The sequence below is a fragment of the Antechinus flavipes genome, chromosome 6 (genome assembly GCF_016432865.1).
Source record: "Antechinus flavipes isolate AdamAnt ecotype Samford, QLD, Australia chromosome 6, AdamAnt_v2, whole genome shotgun sequence".
Taxonomy (NCBI): Eukaryota; Metazoa; Chordata; class Mammalia; order Dasyuromorphia; family Dasyuridae; genus Antechinus; species Antechinus flavipes.
The window spans coordinates 133,714,266-133,730,644 of NC_067403.1; positions in this window are offsets into that span (position 1 = coordinate 133,714,266).

Below are 16,379 nucleotides of genomic sequence, written 5' to 3' on the forward strand. Positions count from 1 at the left end.
GCATATAGATTCAGTATTTATATTTATTCCTTGTCTATGATATCTTTATCAAAATGTAGTTTGTAGAGGATCACAGTCAGTGGGGAAACTCTGAGTGAGATATTCCCTTCAGCCCAGAGGGAACCTGCTAACAATGTTTGGTTGGCTTCCCATCTCCCCTAATGGCTCTTGGCCTTCCTGAGAAGTCAGGGCAGTGACAACCTGTATTGTGATTGAAGCAGAGTGATACTAGGTGGAAGAGTGATACCAGGTGGCAAACAACATACATAGCAATTTGTTTGTGGTTTCATGTGCACAGTATATACTTAGAGCATTCACAGTGTTTTGTTACATAAGGGTATGAGAATATAAAAGGAGGAAAGACCTTGTAATAAATGGACTCCATTTTCCCACCATCCTCAGGAGTCCCACCTCATTACTTCTTCATTAGGATGTTATATTTTAATCAGTCCAGCATGAGGGCTCTAGAGAGCATGGTCAATTTTTCACCCCAGTTTGGGGATTCTAGAAAGCAGGATGTGTTAAACACTCTGGCGTGGGGACTTTAGAAAGCAGGACACAACAGTAGTTATCCTGTTTATCTTTTTTAATTAAATATATTTGAATCATAACTTTGCCTGAAATTTATGGGGGAAGCCCTGAAGCTGTCCTTTGACTTTGTGAGGAACTCTGAGAAACTCCTCTGGGACAGGCCTGCCTCAGAGAATCAAGGTAAAGTGGTTTCATTCTTTTATCTTCATGGGACTAGCTACACTCTCTATTGAGTTGAGTCCAGGACCACTCCTACTAAGCCAGAACTTAAGTAGTCTCATTTAGCTGGAGATCTAGATTTAATATTTCTATGGACCTCTATTGAGCTGAAAATTGGTTCAGGACCACTCCCAGTAAGTGGTCCCATTCAACTGGAAATCTAGGCCTGGGGGCAGTGACAGCATTGAGGGAATCTCTTTGATTGAAACTTCAGTCTCAGATTTCCTTATAAAAACATGAGATTTGGGGCTCATTTCTTTGCCGAGGTCCAAAGCAGGACCATGCCATGCCAAGGAACCTCTCTTAGCATAGCTGCCTGTCAGGACCCTGCCTGCTGTGAAGACATTCTCTTCTCAGCATTAATCCCTCTTTATCTCTTTGCCAGGATTTCTCTGCTAAACCTTTCCTTCTCTGTCAGGATCTTGCCAATGAGGAAGTCAGCCTCCTAGCAAAAGCTGACTTCTTAGTGCCAATAAACTTCTTTTTGCCAGTCTAACTTTTTGGGTATATGAATTCTTTCATGTTGGACCTGTGCCAACCAGAAGGGGTTCCCATAACTCTCTGCACTGACACTAACTTCATCAAAATCATAATTGCTACCCCTAATTTTTTTAATCAATTGAAGCATAATCAATTCTATTCCAACCCTTCATTTTAATTTTGTGTATCTTAAATGTATTTCTTGTAAACAACATGTTTTTGCATTCTGATTTTTTAATTCATTCTGTTTCCATCTTATGAGTGAGTTCACCCCATGCACATTCAAAGATGATTATTATTTGTGAGTTTCTCTACATTTTATTTTTCTCGTTAATTTCCTTCTTAGTCACTCTTTTTACCTTACTCTGGTATTGTATCTTGTTTTCTTATCCTCTTATTACTTATTTTACCCACTCCTCTAAAAGTCCCTCCATTATCTTCTCTTCCTATTTTCCTAATCTTAATCTATATGAGGCTCCTAAAAATCTCACCCCTAACCTATGCCCCAGTTTTCTTATCTCTCCAACCTATTTCCTCTGACTGAATTCTTCCTTTCACACCCAATTTACATAGGAGAATTGCTCCTTTTTTCCTTTTTTCTTTTCATTTTTTTCGAATAACATGCACAATTTAGCCCCAACCTTTCTTTCAAACAACCTTAGTAATGATAACAGTTTTAAGAATTCTGATAGCATTTTTATATATCATAAGTAAACACACATTATTAGTGTTTTATTACTTTTAATGATTTTCTTATATTTCTTCTAGATATTTTTTGGATTTTCCTTTGAGTTTTAAGTTTTTTTGTTGTTGTTACAAAATACCTCTTTCAGTTTGTCAGTTTGTCAAATGTCCAATCTTTTCATTCAGGATTATTTTCAACTTTCAACTTCCCTGGATAAGTTAGTCTTGAATGCAAATCCCAGATCCTTTGCTCTTTGAAATACAATGTTCCAAGACCTATGTTCTTTTAGTATAAAAGTTGCTAGATCTTGTGAAATCCTGCCTGTATTATTGCAGTATTTATTTTTTTTAAGAGGCCCCACAATTAAAATATTGAACGAGATAAAATGAGATCTTTCAAGACAGTTGTAAAAATCGAGTAAGGCTTCATTTATTTCAAAGTTTGAGTAGGCCTGAAGGACTTTAAGGTCAAGGGCATACTTAGTGTCTCCTCCCTGCAAAGTGTCACCTCACTGCTATCTTAAGGACATACTTAAAGTCTTCCTGCTATCTCCTCCCTGTTAGCCCCTAAGGGCATACTTAAGTCCCCTTCTTGTTATCCTCCCTATTTCAGCCAAATATGGGCAACTATGTACTTGTTGGTCAAGTTCAATTTCTTGGATAGTTCCCGCATTTAGAATGTAAGATCCTCAGCCAATAAGGATGACGGTGAGTGGTGGGAGGGGGAATTTGCGTTAGGGATAAAAGCGCCGACCCTACCCGCTGTGGTACCTCCTCCCTTCGATTGTCTGCTCGATGGGTTGGATGCCCGTTCTCGAGAATGTAAATAAACTTTGCTTTGCTTCTAGAGATCTATCCAGTTGTTTTATTAATGGTTTCTGACCCACACAATATTTATTTAAACCCACTATAATATGCTAAATTCAGAACATATGAAATCTGTTGAAGTTGAACTAAATAAAGCAAACTACAAAATATTTGCTTACTCTTTTTGCAAATAGACATTTATGCTCTTTAAAAAAATAGTATTTTTTTTCCCCAGTTATGTATGAAGAAAATTGTTAGCATTCATTTTATAAGATTTTGGGTTCCAAATTTTTCTCCCTCTCTTCCTCACTTCCTTCTTCCAAGGAAGACAGATAGTTTGATATAGTTCATGGGTTATTGATGTAATATAGCTTCCAGGGGAGACAACATTGATTTTGTGGTCCCCTGATTTAAGGGGGCTTCAATTCTTAAAAAGTCAGTGATCCTAAATCTTCTTGTTTTGAAGTCTGACTTAGGAAAACTTCCATACCCAATCTTTCTGATTCTGAATAGACCATTCCTCAGTCAGATAGCTTCTGGCCTCAGGTTAGTCCCACAAATGAAACTCTTGAGACAATAATGAATAGACCACTCCTCAATTCATTGCTGACTGATAATCTGCTCAGTAAGAACTGAATTCCAGAGCCACTCCTCAGTTCATCACTGACTGTCAGATAGATAACCTGTTGGTCAGTCATCCACATTCTGGAGACCACTCCTCTGGACCATAGAATTATAATGTCGGTGAGAGAAAGCTGGATAAAGGGGTCTTCTCTCTCTTAGGACTTTGGTAAATTATTTAGGAATTTAGCCCACCTGTAATGGCATTACAATTACAAATAAATTTTGCACTTTAACTAGGAAATGGATCCAAGCCTGCAAATTCTTTTGAGACACTTTGTAACACCATTCTGTGACCCCAAACTTTTGGGGTCCCCCTTCCTAACCTTAACACTATCATGCAAAATATATTTCCATATTACTTATAATTGTAAAAAAAGAAACAGATTAAAAGGGGAAAACAAAAACATAAGAAAGAATACAGTTAAGTGAATAAAATATGTTTCAATTTTCATTCAAAGTCCATCACTTCTTTATGTGAATGTGGATAGCATTTTCCTCTGTGAGTCCTTTGTACTTGTCTTGGATCATGGTGGTGCTGAGAAAAAGCTGTTATTCATAGTTGATCATCACACAATGTTGATGATACTGTGTGCAATGTTTTCCTGGTTCTGCTCATTTCACTTTGCATCAGTTTGTAGAAGTCTTTAAGGTTTTTTTTTTTTTTTTTTTTTTAAGATTTGCTTAATAATCATGTGCTCTCCACAATGTTTGGATCAGTTCACAACTCTGTCAAGGGTGCATTAGTATCCTAATTTTCCAATATCCTCTCCAACATTTATTACTCTTCTTTTTTCTCATATCTAATGTATGGTGGTATTACAGAATTGTTTTAATTTGCATTTCTCTAATCAAAAGTGATTTAGAGCACTTCTTCATATACTTATAGATAGCTTTGACTTCTTCATCTGAAAACTGCCTGTTTATATCATTTGATCATTTTTCAGTTGGGGAATGGCTTCTTCAATATTTAAATTCTTTTTTTCCCCTGTTGCTTGCAATATTTTCTCTTTAAACTGGAAGTTTTGAAACTTGGTCATAACATTCCTTTAAGTTTTCTTCCTGGGATCTCTTTCAGGTAGTGAAAAAAGTTTTTTTTCTATTTCTATTTTACCCTATTGTTCTAGAAATTCAAGATGATTTTCCTTAATAATTTTTTATAATATTGTATATACAAATGCATTTTTTGATCATAACTTTCATGTAGTTTGACAATTCTTATGTCATCTCTCTCCAATCTCTTCTCTATATCAGTTATTTTTCCAATAAGTCCAAAAGATTCTCTTTTGATTTTTCTGGTTTTATTATTTTTTTGTTGTTTCATAATGTCATTTGATTCTACTTGCCCAATTTTCGTTTTTGAGGAGTCATTTTCTTCCTTATGATTTTGTACTTTTTTTTCCTAATTGGTTAACTTTCTTTTCATAATTTTTTTGGTTGTTTTTATTTGATTTTAAAATTCCTTTTAAAGTTCTTACAACAAGTACTTTAGGACTTGTGACCCTTTGGCGTTATTCCCAATCACATCTAGGATCAAATATAAACTCTTCTGTTCAGTTCTTTACAACTTGGTTTCAATCTTTTTAACATTATTATACATTACTTCCTTCCTCACATTTTCTGGTACAGTCAAGCTGTTGTACTTCATGTACAACAACCCATATTCTTTTTTTGTACCTTTTTTCTGACTATCCCACATCGCCTTAGCCTTTAAAATTTCTTTTTGTTTCTTTCAAAACTTTCCTAACTCCCCAGCTATTCAAAGCTTATCTCCCCTATCCCATTTAATTTGCATATATTTTACCTACATGTGCTATTTTTTGAGGGGAGGATTAGAATATAAGCCCAAACTTTTACACTTTTATTTTTTATATCCCAAGACCTGGTAGAGTGCCTGTTATATGGTAGGTCCTTAATAAATGCTTAATTGATTGCTAAATTAGTTGTTTTTATAGTTAAAGTTAAGTATATAAACCCATTCTTAAGTTCAAGATATATTATTTTGGATTATCCAAGACCCTTTTGTGAATCTCACTATGCATGGGTGAAAATAAGATGAAGATTTAAGACCTTACATCTGAATAAGTGTGTGGTAAACACTCTAGAACTTATTTTGTAAAACCAAAATTCCAAATGAAATCAACAGATCATATCATTACTTACTGTAGTGATTCTTTTACTATGGTTTTATGGAAATGAATCTGTGGTGTTAGAATTTGGCAGAAGTTTTCTGATTAAGATGCTTGCCATGACATTGAAAGTAGATCAGTTCTTACCATGTTCACCATATGTGCTTCGTATATTTTATCTTACCTTAATCCTCTGCAGATGCATCACACCCTTTTAGTTTTGCTTGTGCTTTAACCTTTCTTTCAGGCTGCTTTCCCTCTTGTGTTTCCAATAGGCTGGGGCCATCAAATAGATATAAACCATTAATATAAATGTAAATTTGGTCTAGATAAAAAGTGAATTAATCCTACCAAACTTGCTAATTAAGTGGAGGTTAACTAGCATATTTCAAAACACAGTATTCTGACTTTGAGAAACAGCTCCAGGATATGTCTGTTAGTAGGAAATAAGTACTAAAACCTGTGATTTCCTTGCTATTGGGAATTCTTATGGGAGGAAGCTTCCTTTACCAATGAACATTGGCAGCTTCTCTGCAGCTTAAAATCTTAGAATATTGCCTAGAACACTAAGAGTTAAATGATTTGACTAATGAATCACCACCAATATGTATCAGAAGCAGGACTCAAACCCTGATCTTCCTTGTTTTAAGGCCTGATCTTTATTCACTACATCAGAGGTGTCAAAAAGCTGGCCGGCTGGTTCCCAAACCAGATTAAAATGTAAATGGGAAATAAATTGGTATGCTGCCTGTAAGAATCCTTATGTGTTTTAATGATCCCATTAAATCGAACCTTACTACACTATATCATGCTGCCTCCCACTTGATATTATTTGATCTATTTCCAATTTTCAAATAAACTCTTGATTCTATATACTAAGAAAGACTTAATGGGAAATAAATCAATAAAAAAGGGAAAATATGTAGAAACATTGTTCTATAGTCAGAGCTAAATATTTCCATCTATTTAGGAACTAAAAAATTATTGTTTTCATTGGCACCATTACTCTGTTAAGTTTATTTTAATATTTGTTATATCCTCAAAATATTAAGAAAGTTTTTGTATTGAAGCCAGAATGCTATGTGAATAATGTTGAATTGAGGTTTAAGGTAAGAAATAAAGGAAGATTTATCCTAATAGCCCATTCTGTCCACACTCTTTAAACTCAGCCACAAATCACTGTTGATATGATTTTAACAAAGAAAGAAGGAGATGAGGGAGATGTTTAAATGAAAAGGAAAGGTAAAAAAGTTAAGATGTAAGACATGGAAGACATGTTTTGAAGATTTGAGGATGGTAAAAAAGAGCAGGTGAGAAGGAGAAAGATAATTAAAATTGCCCAAAGTAGGAGTGTTCTGTTTTTCAGGTCATAGCTACTTTTCACCCAGAAACTAAGATAATTATTATTTTTTCCTTTATAAGAAATGTATAGTTATTGGTGTTTTTTTTTTTTTTATTTCATTGCTATAATTTCCCATGAATCCTACTATTAGTTGAGAATCTTCTGTTGGCAGGGGAGATATATCAGAGAGACAGAGAGTAAAAACATAATTTGTTGATGTGGGAGAGCCAAATTTTGTTTTCTCCAATCAACTCAACCCTTGGAATTTATATAAAACAGAGAAGCATGGTAGGAGAAGATTAGCATAGAGAGAGGAAGGGAGGTTAAGATACCAGTAGACTCATGGGAATCCTTGCCTCAGGTAGGAAGTATGATAGCAATTAAGAATTTAAAAGTTTTCATAACCATAATATAAATGACTGAATAAATAAGACTGAAGAGGAAATAGTTAAAAGATCAAATATGAGTTTAGTTTCTCTACTAAACTCATATTTAGTACAGGAAATATGAAGCATAGGAAAGATCCTTTTGGTGTTTTTTTATTTTTTATTTTTAACATGTATTAGTACTGTATTTTGCAAAAGGTTTTTGTTTATATGTATGCATTGATATAGCCTCATGATATAGCCCAGAGTTTCTTAAATTTTTTCAACTTGGGACTCCTTTTCACTTGAGAAATTTTTGTGCGACCCTAGATATGTAGTTTTATAAAATAGGAATACAAATCAAATTGTGATAATAAATCACAATTTTGTGGCCCCTAAATTGAGTTATGCAACCTAATATGGGGTCTTGATACACAATTTAAGAAGCTTTGATATAGTCATGGGTAAATTCATGGTGGGTATTGGGAGTATATCCTGTTCTGTACCTAGGTTTGAGGTTTAAATGAAGTTCAGTTCTGCTTCTAATTAGGGAGAATTAGGCTTTCCTTTCTCACACTCTGTAGTTCAAGTTCTCCATCTGTAGTTCAAGGCTTCCTGGAAAAAGTTTGTTAAAGTTTAGGTTATGGCCCACATCTAGTTTTCTCAGAAGCAAGGAGCAAAAGAGGTACAATTTGAAACAGGTTTGAGACCAGTAATTTCTTTGTATAGATGAAAAGAATGCTAAAACAGGACAGATACAAACATGAATTTACAAGATCAATTAAATAGGATTAAGTAGCTTAATTTGTAACTACAGTTATATCTGCTACAAGTCTGATTCTTTTCAGAACACAGAGCAGTTAGCAGTTTTGCTAATTAATTATTTTACATTTCATCTTGGCTAAGCGTCTTTATAACACTGCTGGAAAGTTTTGGTTTGAAGCAGTTTCTTCTTGGTGACTGCCCTCTGTAAGAATGCTCCAATAAGTACTCCAGCATTCTAAAATTCTTCCTACTTCCCATTCAGGAACTCCCTCCCATCTTTCTTCAGCTCTGATTTCCTGATAGGACTTATGGACCTCTCTATTAGAGAGGACCTGATATGGTTATCTCCAACTTTGGACATATGCTTGTGAGAAATAATTGATTTGGACCCCTACTCCATTCCAATTAATATTAATCAATTCAATAGAATCATATCAAAGTTTTGTATATTAATTCCAGAACTATAAGCTGTAGATTCTAAGTTCAGTTGCTTAACAATAGGAAGTTAACTAGAAGTCCTCCACACTTGCTTTGGTGACCAAGCCCCCCCTGTATTTATTTTTGTACCTCCAGACCATTATTTTTTGTCCAATAGGAACGGGTACCTTATGATCACTTAGATCACTGAATATGATAGCTTGTACCCTCTCCTCCTGCCTAACCTAAAGAGAAGTCCATTCATTTTATGACTACCTAAGTAAGTGGAGATATTCCTTGCTTCACTTAATTTGTGACTTTGTTGATGTATTATTTTGCTTATCTTAGCTTATGCATCCTATATTAATTGATGAAATTATTCTGTATTAGTATAGCAGTTCTGGAATGTCTGGATATCTATCCCTATAAAAATAGGGCCCTGGAGGGAGGGGGTATTTCAGATAATGAGGAAGATTTGAGGTCCACTTCATTAGAGGGTTCCATGGACACTTTAGTAAAGTACCATTGGCTCAGAGCTCTGCCACAGTTTCTTTTATTTTAGCCAAGACAATGTAAATCCCCACACATTCATTCTCTAGACTTAGAAAAGAACAAAAACAAAAGCCTAGTTTTAACTTTCTGTACTGGCTTCTATATGGGTAAAATTGCCATAATACTGGAGAAAAGAAGGATCCATTTTTAATGCTACCTGGAGAGTCACCCTGAAAGAAGAGAGAGCTAAAATAAAAGCTTTCTTTTTTTTTTTTTTTTTTTTACCTAATGAAGTATTTTGCCTCCTTCTCTCCCTTCCTGAATTGTGGGATGACTCAGGGATCATTACATCACACTAAAATATTAGTGGGACTCTACATGGCCAGGAGAAGCCAAGGAATGAGGCAATCATCATGTCTAATTTTTATAAATGGAGAAATCTGAATGACTGAAGGCAGAAAAGGAATAATACCTTTGCATGATCTAGGGGGTAAGGGTTATCTCTGTTATCTGTCACATCTAGTTAGGCATTTTATATGATGCTTGACATTGTTCTAGACTACTTTTTCAGCTTCATTATACATTTCATCCTTCTTGTATGTTGTAATCCTAACATATGGGTTTTTTCCCTTCTTTTCTATTTCTCATACACAGAATTATATTCCTTATCTTTGTAATTTTGTCAAGTCAACAAACATTTATTTACACTTTCTCTATACCAGGCACTGTGCTATATATTGAAAATACAAATTCAAGCAGTAGGAAAGATACTCTCTGCCCTCAAAGGGCTTCCATTTTAATAAGGTAAGAAAACATAAAGGAAGATGAAAAGGGGGAAGGAAGGATGGAGGAGATAGCAGGAGAAAAAGTACCTCATATGGAAGTATGGTAGAGAGTATCTGGAGAATTAGGAGTACAGCTTGGAGAGAAATGAAGACATGGCTAAATCTCCTTAAAATGGAAGTTCTTGGTGGAACCAATCAATCAGAGGGAGAGACTGTGGGGAGAGAGAGTTCTTCCAATATGTGAAGATTAAGGGTAAAGTGAGCTTCCAGGGTAAAAAAGTTTCTATGGCATGATAAGAGAAAGTCTGAAGAATAAGGATTGTAGCCTAAAGAGGAAAAAACAGATTTTACAGACAAAAAGATAAAAAATGTGAAATCTATGACTCCCTTTCACAAAAAGTCCATAACTAGGTATGCTGAAGAAAATAATCTGTAAAGTTTAGACTATAGAACTTTCCCGATGTGGAAAGAAACAAAGTATCATTTTGCACAAGATTATTCAGAGCTGTTGGCATTTATAGGGGTAAGAAAGGTACCAAACTGTCAGTAAAGCTGGGTCCCTGCTTCCCTTTGTTTGCTCTTGAGGAAGGAAAGCCACAAACTATATACATCAAGAATTCAGGCTCACTCCATTAAGGCTACTGGCAAAACCAGATCTTGACTCTTTTTGAGCGGAATCAGATAGGTTTCCCCATTCCACTAGTGAGTCAGCACCAGTGACCAAGCTAGCTGCTCTGCTCTGGTGAAGGCTGGTTGACTAATGGACAAAGTCACAGGTTTTTATAAAATTTTAGAAAGGTGTGACTGTGTAAGGGGAGGGGTTAGAGGTTTATCTGGGGGACACACTAGCCAGTGCTTTAGCCCCAACTGAGTTTATCTATGAAATTTAAGTCTATGACAGTGTGACTATATTAAACTTACATGCTTTTTTATATTAAGAAGGCAAGTGAATACATCCTTTGTAATGACATACATAGTTAATATGAGGGGGACTTTAGGAATGCAACCCAGGTGGAAACAGCTGACAGGGCAATATCCTCTGCTGTATCCATTGCTTTGCTCTTCATTTATCCTCCTACTAGGAAGAAGTCAGTCTGTCTGTCTGTCTGTCTGTCTCTCTCTCTCTCACTCCCTCCCTCACTCTCTCTCTCTCTTTCTCTTTGTGTATGTGTGATTAAAATATATTCAAACAACCCCAGCCCCATCTTAATTGCACAAACTGTGGCCTACAAGTGGAGATCTTGTAGATCTTCTTTAAATGCTTATCTGCATTCCTATGTATTTGAAATTGAAACTGATGAAGTAAATGGACATTTAAAATTATTTTATTCCAGGTTTCTAAGTATGTCATATAAGATTGAGAGAAAATGAAAGTAACCCAAAAGAAAAAAGAAAAGTTAAAGAAAATCTCTTTAACTGAAGAAAAGTTGAAGTTAGAGAGAGAATTTTTGAAATTCTAATAATCCCTGAGATATCCATACCTCAGATTGCTTATGAACCTGGGTAGCAAATCATTAAAGAAATGAACCAGTAGCAATGAAAGGTGGAGGTTTGTTTGGTTAACTACTTTGCGTTCCATCAACACCCCTTCAAGCCATAAGTATCCATTTTGATTATAACTATATACTTTTGTGTTATTTTCCCCAATAGAATGTAAATTTTTTGAGATAAAGGACACTCCCTGAAATCCCTTTTAAATGTCTCTATAGAGTAGCATATATAGTATACTAGGGACATTGAGAAATCTAGTAAAAGTTTATTGATTGTTTCCGGAGATGTCTTTACCTTCTCTAGTCTACTCTGGTTATCAAAGTAAACTGACTAAAGATCTGCCCATGTTATCCCTCTCCCTTTAATAAATAACAATAGTTCCTTATTAGCTAAAGGGATAAATTAAAAATTCTTCTTTTAGCTTTTAAAGTCTTTCATTACCTGGTTCTTCTCTATCTTTTTAATATTCTTACATTTTACATCTCCAGTGATTCTATGATCATAGAATTAGACTTCTTACCATTCCTAACATTCCTGTCTTCTGATTCTATATATTTTCTTTAAAATTTTTAAAAATTTTATTTTTAATTTATGGAATAAAACAAACATTTCTACAACATAGTGTAATAGAAAATGATTGCATATGAAACTGCAAATTCATTATGTAAGTTACTACTTTAAAAATACATAATAAAGTTATCAAGTAAATTTCTTTCTCCTCTTTTTTATTCCCTTCTCTCCTTCTCCCCACTACCATTAGATACAAATATGTATGTATATGTTGTGGTATTTAAAGTATTTCAATATAATTTCTGGGCAATTTAATAATTTTAATTTAATTTAATTTAATTTATTTACTTAATAAATTTAATTTAATTTAATAAGAAAATAATAATTTTCTTAATAATGCCAGAATTTTAATAAAAGGATGATCATCTGGTTATCTCTTTCTTAGAAAACTGTCATGGTGGCAGTCTCATGGCTTATATGCCCATTAGGAGAGGGGTGTTCCAGAGCAAAGCAATCAACTATGATTATTTAATAATTAATGAGAGACATCCTTCAAGTCTCATCTAAAATTTCACCTTTTACTAGAAGTCTTTCCTGATTCCCCCTTAATATTATCATCTTCACTTTGTTGATAATCTTCAAGTTATTCTATCTATATGTAGCTTATTCACACATTGTTGTTTGCATGCTTTGTCCCCCATTTGATTGTGAACTCCTTGAGGGGAGGGACTGTTTTTTTGCTTTTTTTTTTTTTTTTTTTGTATCCCAAGCACTGGTCACAGTTCTAGGCACATAAAAAGTTGTGCTTTGAGAAAATGGAAAAGATAATAGAGGGTGAATGCCAAAAGTTTAGCACATTATTGTAAGAATAATATCAAGAGAGGTACAAATCAGAATGAAGTAGGAAAGAAGATAACAATGACCTTTGGGAAGAAAGGTTAGTTTGATAACTGAGAACAGAGAAGTTTTAAAACTGAGTAAATCTTATTTTGCTTCTGTTTAATAAGTAGAGTAATTTTTGTTTTGGCACCATCAGTAAGGCACTGGCCCTGCAGTCAGAAAAACTTGAGTTCAAATTCTGTCTCAGACCCACTTACTAGCTATATAAGTGGACAAGTCATTTTTGTGACTCAATTTCCTCATCTCTAGAATGGAGCTATAATATTACCTACCTTCTAGGGAGGTTGTGAAGATCAAATGCTATTATGTTTTTAAGAGAGCAAATTATAAAATGCTATATAAATGCTAGCTACTCTTAAAATTAAAAAAAGAAAACCCAGTGCAATTACTAGTATAAAGTTGAAGATAGAAAATATCTAAAATGCCTTTGATGAATTCATATTACCTAATCAAGATGATATAAATGTTTGCATCCTGAAAGAATTGGTTGATCTTGTGGGGAAAAAATTGGAGAATGTAGACTTTCAAAAAAGAGAAGAGGAAGAGAAAAGAAATAAGCATTTATATAGTACTATATGTCAGACACTGTGCTAAGTATTTTACAAATATCTCATTTGATTCTCACAACAATCCTTTGAGGTACATGCTGTTAATATCCAAAAAATCTTCAAACAAACTTAGGCAAATAGAGGTTAAGTGACTTGCCTAGGATCATTAGAAAGGGAAGAAAAGAGTCTACAAAATAAGTTAAAGGCTGACTTTGATTACATCTCAGAATGCATTATTAATTCAATGGTTAGAAGGCATTATAACAAAATAATCAGTGATCATAAAGATTCAGAATGTCTTCAACAAAAAGTCATTCCAGATTAAATTTGTTTCCTCCTTTCACTGGTATACTAAAACTGGTAGATGGCATAATTTAGCTATGCCATATATAGTTATTCATAGATATAGTTTAGTTAGATTCAACTTCTGCAACAAATAACCACACAAAAGCTGCAATAATGTTCATGGTTGTATTTTAGTGCCATGCTTACAGGCAAAACTGATTAGAGTTAAAATTTCTGAAATTCTAGTAATCCCTGAGATACTTATATCCCAAACTGTTTATGAACCTGGAGAGCAAATCAACATAGAAATGAGCCAGTAGCTGTGAAAGGCAGAAATTGGTGTGTTTGTTCAAGTACTCTTCATCTTACTAATACTCTGATTTGGCTATATGTATCTGTTCAAGTACCCTGCATCTTATTGATACTCTGACATGTATCTGTTTTATTTATTAATTACATTCTTGCCTCAGGTGCCCCATGGGATGATGTTTCTTGCTGTCATTAGATTCAGGATGAAACAATTCCTTTAGTTTGGCTGCAACCCCTTTACACCTTCTAGTTTTACAAGTTGAAACTCTGTATTTGATATGGTTAATTTCCTTCCAAGATATCCTTGACAAGTAATTGTTAGTAGTTACTATGTGCTAGGTGCTGAGGATATAAAAGCAAAAGTGAAAACAATTTCTGCCCTCAAGGAGTTTGTGGATATTGGATCAAGATCTCACAACTGGATTACCAACAACCTAATTAATGATTATAAATGATCGATAATCTCAGAACATCCTCCCTCCCTGTCTCCCTGTCTCCCTGTCTCCCTGTCTCCCTGTCTCCCTCTTTTCCTTCCTTCCTTCCTTCCTTCCTTCCTTCCTTCCTTCCTTCCTTCCTTCCTTCCTTCCTTCCTTCCTTCCTTCCTTCCTTCTGTTTTTGAACAACATAGAGTATGGCATCAGGATAGAAATGAAAACCTTTCAAACTTGGTAAAATCTTCAAGATCTTGTGTCCTTCTGGCATAGCTTTCTAGAACTCAGGATCATCTCCAAGCCATGATAAAGTCATCAAAGGAGGATTTTGTATACCTTAAATTCCCTAATTTATTAAATTAGGATCATGGGATTTTGGAGCTAGAAGGGACCTCAGAGATCATCTAGTCATTTTGCAGATGAGGAATTAAAATTAAGCTGAATTTAAAAAACCATTAAGGAAACAATAAAAGGTCACTCATTTCACCATGGAGGAATAAACCAAAAAGTGATTGTGGGTTTATAGACTTTAGTGTATTTTTACCTCAACTCCTGTTGATTTATGATTCCTATAGCCCAGTTTGATTTACTGTTCTTTTGCCTTTCTAAATTTGTTCTGGGTGTTAGATGGTTTTAAAAAAACCTAAAGTGTAAATAAATAAAAATATCATAAAGTAAAAGAGCACTAAAATACTCCTATATGTTTTTATGTTCATATGGAAAAATCCACTTTAGTTTCCTGGGTAAATATTAATTATCTTAATTGACTTCTGGTTAGGCATGTTTTCAACAGGATAAAAAATAGTTTGTGGGTTTTTGCCGAAAAGTAAATGACTTGAATGAAAGCAACATCTGAAATTCACTCTGAAGCCAGAAAATCTAGTACAGTAGAAATGATTTAGTCATGCTACTTTTTCCAGGAATTATCAATAAAGGAAAGGAAGTCAAGTAGTACTTTGAGCAAAGGGGTTCAATAAACAATAAAGTGTAAGATCTGAGAAAGAAATCAGAGCAACATTATATGGCACATATTGGGGCGGGGAAAGACCAAACAGGGAGCAAGGAGAGAAATGGCAAGAAGCAAAATTGTTCCCTTAAAAAATGTGTTTAAGAGGCTTTTTCTCCCTAGGTGTGCACGCATATAAATGCCATTAGTGTTAATGGGAATGAAATGCATGACTCAAAGGAAGAATAGAGTGACTTGTGTGCGCTTAAATGATGTCTAGAAAAAAAGTCATTTAAGACCCACAAATGGTAGTTTAAGAGGCTGACGAAGTTAAAGGTATCCAAAAGAGAGACCTTTAATTTTAATTAATGGAATTGTGAATTTCACTTTTGCTGAAGCAATAATCATAAAAATGGCAAGGGGAAAATAAATTTTTAAGAGTCTACATTTGGCTGTCAGAAGTATGGGTTAAGTTGTGGGGGGTATATACTAGAATTTCATATGGCAACATTGCATACACTCTCAACATCTTCCCCCCAATTCTTTCCCCCATGAAAACTTTACTTTATTTACTTTGCAAGTAAATAAGCATACTGGCTTCTTGAAGTAGACTCTCATCATTAGAAAGAATCTCAGAGTTCAACCAGTGACTGAGCAGGAACATTCAGACTCTTCATGAAAAAGAGTGGGGTGGGGTAGGGGAAGGATATCTCCTAAGGTACCACATTCCATTTTTGGAAAGCTTTAATTATTAATTGTTATTTATTTTTAATAATAATAATTATTGTTTAATTATTAATTATTTTATATATGGTATAACAAGGGCTGAGTATTGCAGTACCATCCCTCCTCTTCTTCTGGACACTGCTTCCTAGTATAACCCAAGGTCACCTTCCATCAAATTTTGCCTCTGCCATTTCTACTTTTTGTTCCTAATTTTGCTTTCTGAAGTGACCAGAAGTAGATTCAATCTTCCACAGGAGAGCCCTTTAAATTCTGGAAGATGACTTTTATATCCCTTCTAAATCTACTCTTTTTAAGGCTAAGTGGAGACCACTCCCACCTCTGCCACCCCTCCACTTTACACCTATTTCCCCTTTCTTTAAATGATTGTCATATGTCATGTTCTACATTCTCCTGTGAGTATTCTAGTTACTTTGTCCAGATAAGATTCAACTCAGAAGTGAATACAATATCTCAGATATGGTATGACAATGGCAGAGGAGAGCGGGACTATGCTTCCCTTCTTTTAGACGCTGCCTCCTTGTGCAACCCAAGGTCACATTATGTTTTGGCTGAAGTATAGCATTGTTTACTCTATA